Source organism: Grammomys surdaster, unplaced genomic scaffold (assembly GCF_004785775.1).
Source record: "Grammomys surdaster isolate TR1022 unplaced genomic scaffold, NIH_TR_1.0 1089, whole genome shotgun sequence".
NCBI classification, from domain to species: Eukaryota; Metazoa; Chordata; class Mammalia; order Rodentia; family Muridae; genus Grammomys; species Grammomys surdaster.
Window position 1 is genome coordinate 662,709 of NW_021605508.1, and position 9,020 is coordinate 671,728.

The following is a 9,020-nucleotide window of genomic DNA, read 5'->3' on the forward strand; positions in this document are numbered from 1 at the left end:
GGACAGAGATGTCTATAAAGGTGAAAAGGGACTATCTCATCAATGGACAGATCATGGAAACAGAAACTAAACAGAGAAACTGTGAAACTAAGAGAAGTTATGAACCAAATGGATTTAGCAGATATTTATAGAACATTTCATCTAAGAACAAAAGAATATGCCTTGTTCTCAGCACCTCATGGTGCATTCTCCAAAACTGACCATATAATTGGTCACAAAACAGGCCTCAACAGATACAAGAAGACGAGAATCATCCCATGAATCAGATCACCAAGGACTAATGCTGGTCTTCAATAGTAACAAAACAACAAAAGGCCCACATACACATGAAAACTGAACATCACTCTACTCCATGATAACTTGGTCAGGGAAGAAATACAGAAAGAAATCACAGACATTTTATTTTATTTTTTTTATTCTATGAATTTTTTAATTTATTTGCAATTCACAAGTATAAAGCATCATATTTGAATTAACAATATGATCATAACTAGTTAAAAAAAGTTGAGGACTTACAAAATAACAAAAGATATAGGACAAATCTAGGTAACATTTTTCTTTATTTTTTTTCTTTTTTTAAAATTTTTTGAACATGAAATGCTTTTTTATAGCATGTTTTACAAGGGGAGGGGGTAAGAGGGGTCAGGTGGTGGAAAAGTACAGAATCTTCTTGGCCTGTGCCTTGAAACATGTCATGGTCCATACGGCACACTGCCTTGAATTATGATCTATCTGCTATTCTTCAGAAGATATGGTACACTGCTTGAGTTATGGTCTCCCTGCTATTCTTCAGAAGATATGGTACACTTCTTTGAGTCTATCTGCAGTTGCCAAGCAGGATCTTGCAGTTGCCAAGCTTCAGGGGACATTGTGCAGGTGGGGAAAGGTAGGGGGTGAGGGTAAGGGTGAGGGTCCTGGCTTCTGGCATCTCCCCCTTCTCTGTTTAGTTAGAGAAGGTGTCTTATGATCAATCCCAACTATGTGAGTTTTGAATTTAAATGTCTAATTATGGGGGAACAAAAAGAAGCAAATGGACCCAAGAGGAATAGATGGCAGAAAATAATCAAACTCAGGGCTGAAATCAACCAAGTAGAAACAAAAAGAACTATAAAAAGAATCAACAAAACCAGGAGCTGGTTCTTTGACAAAATCAACAAGATAGATAAACCCTTATCCAGACTAAACAGAGGATACAGAGACAGTATCCAGCTTAATAAAGTCATAACTAAGAAGGAAGACATAACGACAGAAGCCAAGGGAATCCAACAAATCATCAGATCCTACTACGAAAGCCTATACTCAACAAAACTGGAAATCTGGATGAAAAGGACAATTTCCTAGACACATACCAGGTACCAAAGTTAAATCAGGATCAGATAAACCATCTAAATAGTCCTATGACCCCTAAAGAAATAGCAGCAGTTATTAAAAGTGTCCCCACCAAAAAAAAAAAAAAAAAAAAAGCCCAGGACGAGATGGTTTTGGTGCAGAATTCTATCAGACCTTCAAAGAAGATCTAATACCAATTCTATATAAACTATTCCACAAAAAAAGGAACACTACCCAATTTGTGTTATTAAGCCACAATTACACTCATACCTAAACCACATAAAGACCCAACAATGAAAAAGAACTTCAGACAAATCTCCCTTATGAATATTGATACAAAAATACTCAATAAAATTCTCACAAACAGAATCGAGGAACACATCAAAACAATCATCCATCCTTATCAAGTAGGCTTTATCCCACAAATGCAAGGATGGTTCAAAATACAAAAATCCATCAAGATAATCCACTATTTAAAAATATAGTATTAAAAATATAGTATTAGTTAATATAGTAAAAATGGCTACCTTACCAAGATCAACGTACAGATTCAATGCAATCCCCATCAAAATTCCAACTCAATTCTTCACAGAGATAGAAAGAGCAATTTTCAAATTTATTTGTAATAACAAAAAAACCCAGGATAGTGAAATCTATTGTCAACAACCAGAGAACTTCTGGGGGAATCACCGTCCCTGACCTCAAGTTGTATTACAGAGCAATAGTGATAAAAAAAAAAACTACATGGTATTGTTACAGAGATAGGCAAGAAGATCAATGGAATAGAATTGAAGACCCAGAAATAAACACACATACCTATAGTCTCTTGATCTTTGACAAAGGAGCTAAAACCATACAATGGAAAAAAGACAGCATTTTCAACAAGTGGTACTGGTTGACCTGGAGGTCAGCATGAAGGAAAATGCAAATCAATCCATTCTTATCTCCTTGTACAAAGCTGAAGTCCAAGTGGATCAAGGACCTCCATATAAAACCAGACACACTGAAACTAATGGAAGAGGAGGTGGGGAAGAGCCTCAAATGTCATGGCACATGGGCACAGGGGAAAAGTTCCTGAACAGGACACCAATGGCTTATGCTCTAAGATCAAGTATTGACAAAAGGGACCTCATAAAATTCCAAAGCTTCTATAAGGCAAGGGGAACTGTCAATAGGACAAAATAGCAACCAACAGATTGGGAAAAGATCTTTACCAATCCTACATCTGGTAGAGGGCTAATATCGAATGTATAAAAATAACTCAAGAAATTAGACTCCAGTCAATCAAATTACCTTAATAAAAAATAGTGTACAGAGCTCAACAAAGAATTTTCATGTGAGGAATATCAAATGGCCATGAAGCACCTAAAGAAATCTTCAACACCCTTAGTCATCAGGGAAATGTAAATCAAAACAACCATGAGATTCCACATCAAACCAGGCAGAATGACTAAGATTAAAAACTTAGATGACAGCAGATGCTGGCAAGGATCTAGAGAAAGAGGACTTTTCCTCCATTGTTGGTGGGATTGTAAGCTGGTACAATATGTCTGGAAATCTGTCTGGAGGACCTCAGAAAAATTAGACATAGTATTACCTGAGGACTCAGCTATATCATTCCTGGGTAAATATCCAAAGGATGCTCCAACATATAACAAGGATGCATGCTCCTCTATGTTCATAGCAGCCTTATTTATAATAGCCAGAAGCTGGAAAAAACCCAGATGCCCTTCAAGAAAGGAATGGATACAGAAAATGTGGTACATTTACACAATGGAACACTACTCTGCTACTAAAAATAATGAATTCATGAAATTCTTAGGGAAATGGATGGAACTAGAAGATATCATCCTGAGTAAGGTAACCCAATCACAAAAGAACACACATGGTATGCACTCATTGTGGATATTAGCCCAAAATCTCACAATACCCAAGATATAACTCACAGACCACAAGAAGCCAAAGAAGAAGAAAGACAAAAGTGGAGATGCTTCTATCCTTCCTAGGAGTAACAAAATACTCACAGGAGCAAACATGGAGACAATGTATTCAGTAAAGACTGGAGGAGGTACTGTCCAGAGAGTGGCCCACCTAGGGATCCATCCCAGGTGCAATCACCATATGCTAACACTGTTGTGCTTGTCAGGAAGTGCAAGCTGACAGGAGCCTGATATACCTGTCTCCTGACATATACAAAGGGAGATGGTAGCAGTTAACCATTGAACTGACTGCAGGGTCCGAAATGGAGGAGTTAGAGAGAAAACGGAAGGAGTTTCAGGGGCTTGCTGCTCCATGGGGAGAGCAACAATACCAACTAACCAGAGCTCCCAGAGTCTAAACAGCTAGCCTGGGAACACACATGGAAGTACTCATGGCTCCAGCTGTATATGTAGTGGAGGATGGCCTTGTTGGGCATCATTGGGAGAGGAGGGCTTTGATCCCATGAGAACTGGATTCCCCAGTGAGGGGGGATTCAATGGAGGGGAGATAGGAGTGGATGAATGGGTGAGGGTACACCCTCATAGAAATAGAAAGAGGGAGAAATGAATAAGTGGTTTCTGGGGTTGGGAATGGAGAAAGGGGATAACATCTGAAATGTAGATAAATAAAGTATACAATAACAATAATAAAACAAAAAAGAAAAGAAAAACAAACAAACAAAAGCCATATAATTGAACTGGAAATCATAGTCAAGAATTTGAAAAATTTGGAAGCAATTTTATATTTCCCATACTACTTGCATTCATTATAATTGTCAAGGACAATGGACTGTCAAATGGGCCAATGGAACTTTAAAACATTATCTTCATAAAATAAAAAAAGTGGAGGTATATCTCCATACACAACAAACTTATTTAAATCATGTTCTATTTATTCTAATTTTTAAAAAAAGTTTGGATGCCAACGAACTCTCTGCTGAGTGTCTATGGTACCCTATAACTCAAAATACTTATGCCTAAGTGAAGGGAAGGATCCACTTACTAGCATATGGCATGGTCCAAATCAGGTATTTAATACAGGGAAGAGGGCATGTTTGTGTTTTTTCTGCAAGATGCTAAAGGAGCATGGTGGCTGCCAGAGCGATGGGTGAGACATGTTGAGGCCCAGACAAAGAATGATGCTGACCTGTGAGCTTGCTGAGCGCCCTGACAATGGTGACTGGGAAGCTGTATTGGACATATGTTTCTGACCCACCATTTCTTACCTATACCCAAGATGGGACAAGCTGCCTAGCCTCAAGTTTTTAGACTTTATAGAACAGAGAATCAAAAAGAGAAGTTATAATGACTCTTGTATTTTTTTAAATGTGACCAATTATTCTGACTCAATTATGGATGAGTCTAAAAATCAATCCAATACTGGAAATAACAGTCTTCATCTTGAAGGCTGGATTTGGACATTTTCAGAGATGTATTTGGAAGTTAGCTGCAGTTCTTTATGATGTTATGTTAGCAAGAGATAAAGTTGGGGGAGGATCTGGATTTCAAACAAGTGCTATGCTACTACATGTGTTAAGGCTCTTTTAATTGTCAAGTTAAAATACTTTAATTTCTTCTACAGTACTTAATGTAAGTTGCATTCATTGTACACGTGCTAATTGTGTGAGTGTGTTGAAATCTAGCATGTCTATTACAGAGCTCTATCAACCAGCTTTTGTTTTATTGCTCTGAGTATCATAGAATCTTGGTATACTGAAAAAAAGGTTTCAAGTATTGAAGAAGTGAGTCAGGCTTTAAGGAGAAGCAAAAGGTAACTGGGCTTGATAATTGCTGGTATAACATTAATTACATTAACTTTAATTACATTAATTGCTAGCACCACTGCTTCTGCAATTGTTTTGACATAAGAAGCTAAGACAGCTGCTTTTGTTATTCATTTAGCAAAAAAAGGTTACTAATGCGTTGAATATATAAGAGGATTTAGATTGGCATTTGGAAGAATGGATTGATGCTCTTTATCCAATTCAAATTATTAGAAGGAGGTTCAGAGTTTAAGATTAAGGAGTGATCTTGAGTGTCATGCCAAATACCATTGGATTCATGTTAATTCTAAAGTTTACATTAGTAGTCATTATAATTAGGAAAAAGTTTAAAGACACTTGCAATGTATCTGGAATAATTCTAACAATTCTCTGAATGTTTTAACATTGCATAGTGAGCTTACAAATTTGAAGAATGCTGTTCTGCTGAACATTGATATGGGAGATACTGAAGATAAAATTACCCATGGCCTGAGGTCAGTATTTCTATTTTGGTCAAGCTTCAAAAATGGCATATATAGCTTGATCATGCTAGCCCTTTTTGTCCTGGGAATACTTTTATTTCTCCCCATCATGTTAAAGTTTGTCTTTAACAACATCAACATTTTAACAGCCAAAGTACATGGCTTGAACCTGAAAATTGACCCCCAGACAGAGTTATTAAATTAACAGGCTGGCAAGCTAAGAAAGAGTAAGAGTCTGCACAGAGTCTTACCAACCTAAGACATATATGGATTGCTTTTGATAATGCATATTTCATGATGGGTAAGGAAGGCATTCTAGTCAGAACGACCTAAGACAGGCTCAGTCTTGTTTATGAAATAAAAAGATGGAGAGGCAGAAAGCTTTAAGGACTGCTTGGCAGGAATAAGACATTGGCCAAGGACAAGGAAGTGGGCTTCAGGAAGGAATCTGATATTAGGATAGAACAAATAAGTAATTTCAAGCAGGAATCTAAATATTAGGCTAGAACAAAGAAGTCTTTTCAGGCAGGAATCTAAATTTTAGACTAGAACAAGGAAGTAGGCTTCAGACATGAAAAAGACTGTGGGCTAGGACAGGGAAGTTGGCTCAGATATTTTGGTCATCCTGATAAGACCTAAGAAACAGTGATCATGGGACTGATCGTGGAATTTTGTTTATTGCTTTGCTTGTTCTTTGACTATTTGTGTTTATTGGCTTGCTTATTTCTTGACTATTTGCATCTATTGTATTGCCAGTTCCTCAACCTAGAACTGGTCTTGATACTTGCATGTAATTAAAATGGTCTAAAAGCAAAAAGGAGAAGGGGGCATGTGGTAGGAAGTTTCTAATGAGGGAAAATGAGGAAAGGGGATAGCATCTGAAATGTAAATAAATAAAATATCCAATAAAAATTTTTTAAAAAGGAAGAAGGATATTGGCATATATATATAAAGAAGGAACCAGTTGTGTGATCATTGGGGATGAACTCCTTATCACTAATGTCACCAGTCAAGTTCCTGATTCATGACAGAGGCCCAGGAGCAGTTCTTGATGTTGGGGCAGAAGTGACTTGTGTGTCCTGGAAAGGACTGTGGGCTCCTCTTCCTACAGACAGTTTCATGGCAACCTTCTAGCATTATAGGTTGGCTGGACTATGTGTTGGCTGACCTCAACTCCCCTCTTGTTCTCCTGGGTCACCTATGCCCTTTGTCTGGGTGATTCTGCAGCAAACGGCCTGTCTTCCCCTTGGGAGATGCCAGGAGGGAGAGAACTTTCAGATTCCCCAGAGAGAGAGGTGTCCTTAGACACAAGAAACAGAGCAGGATTTAAGGAGGGAGATCCAGGTTAGTAGGAACAGGGATGGAAAGTAGTTTCCTAGGGAAGGTCATTACTGAGGGAATCAATTGTCTGCGTGCTGAGTGACAGCTGTACAGAAGAAAACATATGACTTTCTGTCTAGAACATAGGTTCAGAAGCCCTGGGATTCTTCAGAACTCTTCCGAGACAGATGGCTAAGTTCTGGAGTCGGATCTAATGTCTATTTGTTTTCAATTCCTAGACAAGATGTTCCCTTAAGCAGCTGATGACCAAGATTAACATCAGCAACTCCCTGCTCTACAGACACCTGAGAAAGCCTCCAGGGAGAAGACACAGGATACGTGGCTGGAGACAGAGAGATTATGCCTCACACATCTGTCACTTGTGGCCTGTGTGAGGCTCATGTGTCCACTGTGTTCCCTGTGTCTTTGTTTCCCAGTAACAGCACTCTTGGGGAACAAATGTTGCAGTGTCTACATGGTAGCCCTAAATATGAACAAGGCCCTGATACTGGGGAAGGATGGCTGTCCACATCAGCAGTATCTGATACTATTTGCCTGCAGGAGAGAGTTTGTTAGACTTAATCCCTGAGGACATGAACCATCAAGAGGAGCTATGTCCCCTCTCCCTCTCATAGGGATACTGACCTTCCTGAAAACTCTCATAAGCCATCAGAACAGTTGGCTAATGGCCTAGCCACCTCTGCAGCACTGCTCTCCATGATTAGTCTCAGATGGAGATGACCAGTAACCTCACAGCATTATGGGATGTCACTAATGTGTCTTAACTGAGCACAGTTGTCTTTGGTCTTCCTGGGTAAGCTCTGCTCTTTATCTGGGTGATTCCTCATCAGAAATCCTGTCTTCCCCTTTGGGAGATGCAAGGAGGGAGGGGACTTTCATGTTCCCCAGAGAGAGGGATGTCCTTAGACACAAGAAAAAGAAGAGAGTGTGGGAAGGGAGATCCAGGTTAGTAGGGACAAGAATGAAAAGCAGTATCCTAAGCAAGGTCATAGTTCAAGGAAACAATTGTCTGAATCTTAAGTGTGCATCCTAATATCCTCCCTGGATTTCTCTGGAAGTAATACAATCTCATGTCTAGGGATACAGCAGGCATGGTTAATAGAGCAAATGTGGCCTTCCCTGATCCCTTCAGCACAGGTGGGATGCAGGGTGTGACATCCTCCTCCCTGTGCTCTGTAGGACTCCCTTGTCCATCTAGTGTTGAGTGGATCTAGACAGTATACTAGATTCTCCCTAGGAAGTCCTGGACTGAAGATGGATGAAGTATTCATCCAGAAGATGGGCGCCATTGGGAGGAGCTTTGTGCTCACAGAAATGGCAGTAGAAACACATGGTACATTTCTCATCAGACTCAAATGAGGGGACAGTAATGGAAAGGGGTTGTACCCATACTCAGTGGCCCATGGATGGTGTCTCAATTACTCCTTCTCTTGGCCCAATGGATACTGAAGGGTCTTCTACTGAGGACAGGGAACAGAATAGTGATTTAAACATATGTGCCAGCTGTTCTTCCCTGTAAACTTCTCTAGGTTTCTTTTTCCTACTGTAATAAAAATACCCTTAACAGAAGCAATTCAGGAGAGCAGAGCACACATTTCCTGTCCAGGTCTGGATCATAGGGTAGCCCTGAAAAAAGTCAAGGCAGAAAACATGCTACTTGCTGGCTCATTTGATGGCTCATTCTCATCTCATGCTTAGCTGGCTCTCTTATATAACCAAGGACCATCTGCCTAGGGATGGTGCTGCCCAGAGTGGCCTGGGCCTGCATCAGTTAGGACAACCCCTTACAGACATGTCCATAGGCAGGGCTGATAAGGATAGCTAATCAGACAAGACAATGTAGACATTTCCCCCAGGGGACTTTGGGCTGTGTCAAGGTGAAAGTTAATACTGACAAGGACACTGGATCAAACTGTCAAGTCCTCCCTTTTAAAACTCCACAGGAAGTTTCCCATTTTCCAAGTGAGTATCTCTCTCTCTCTAGGAAGACATCACACATCCTGGGTCCACACTCCTGTACAACTGGACCCTCAGGGACAGCAAATGGCTCAGGGTAATCTACATTTGGTTTCACTCTTGCAGTTCACACAATCTGAGCTCAGTGATGCTCTGGTGATCAGCACTGA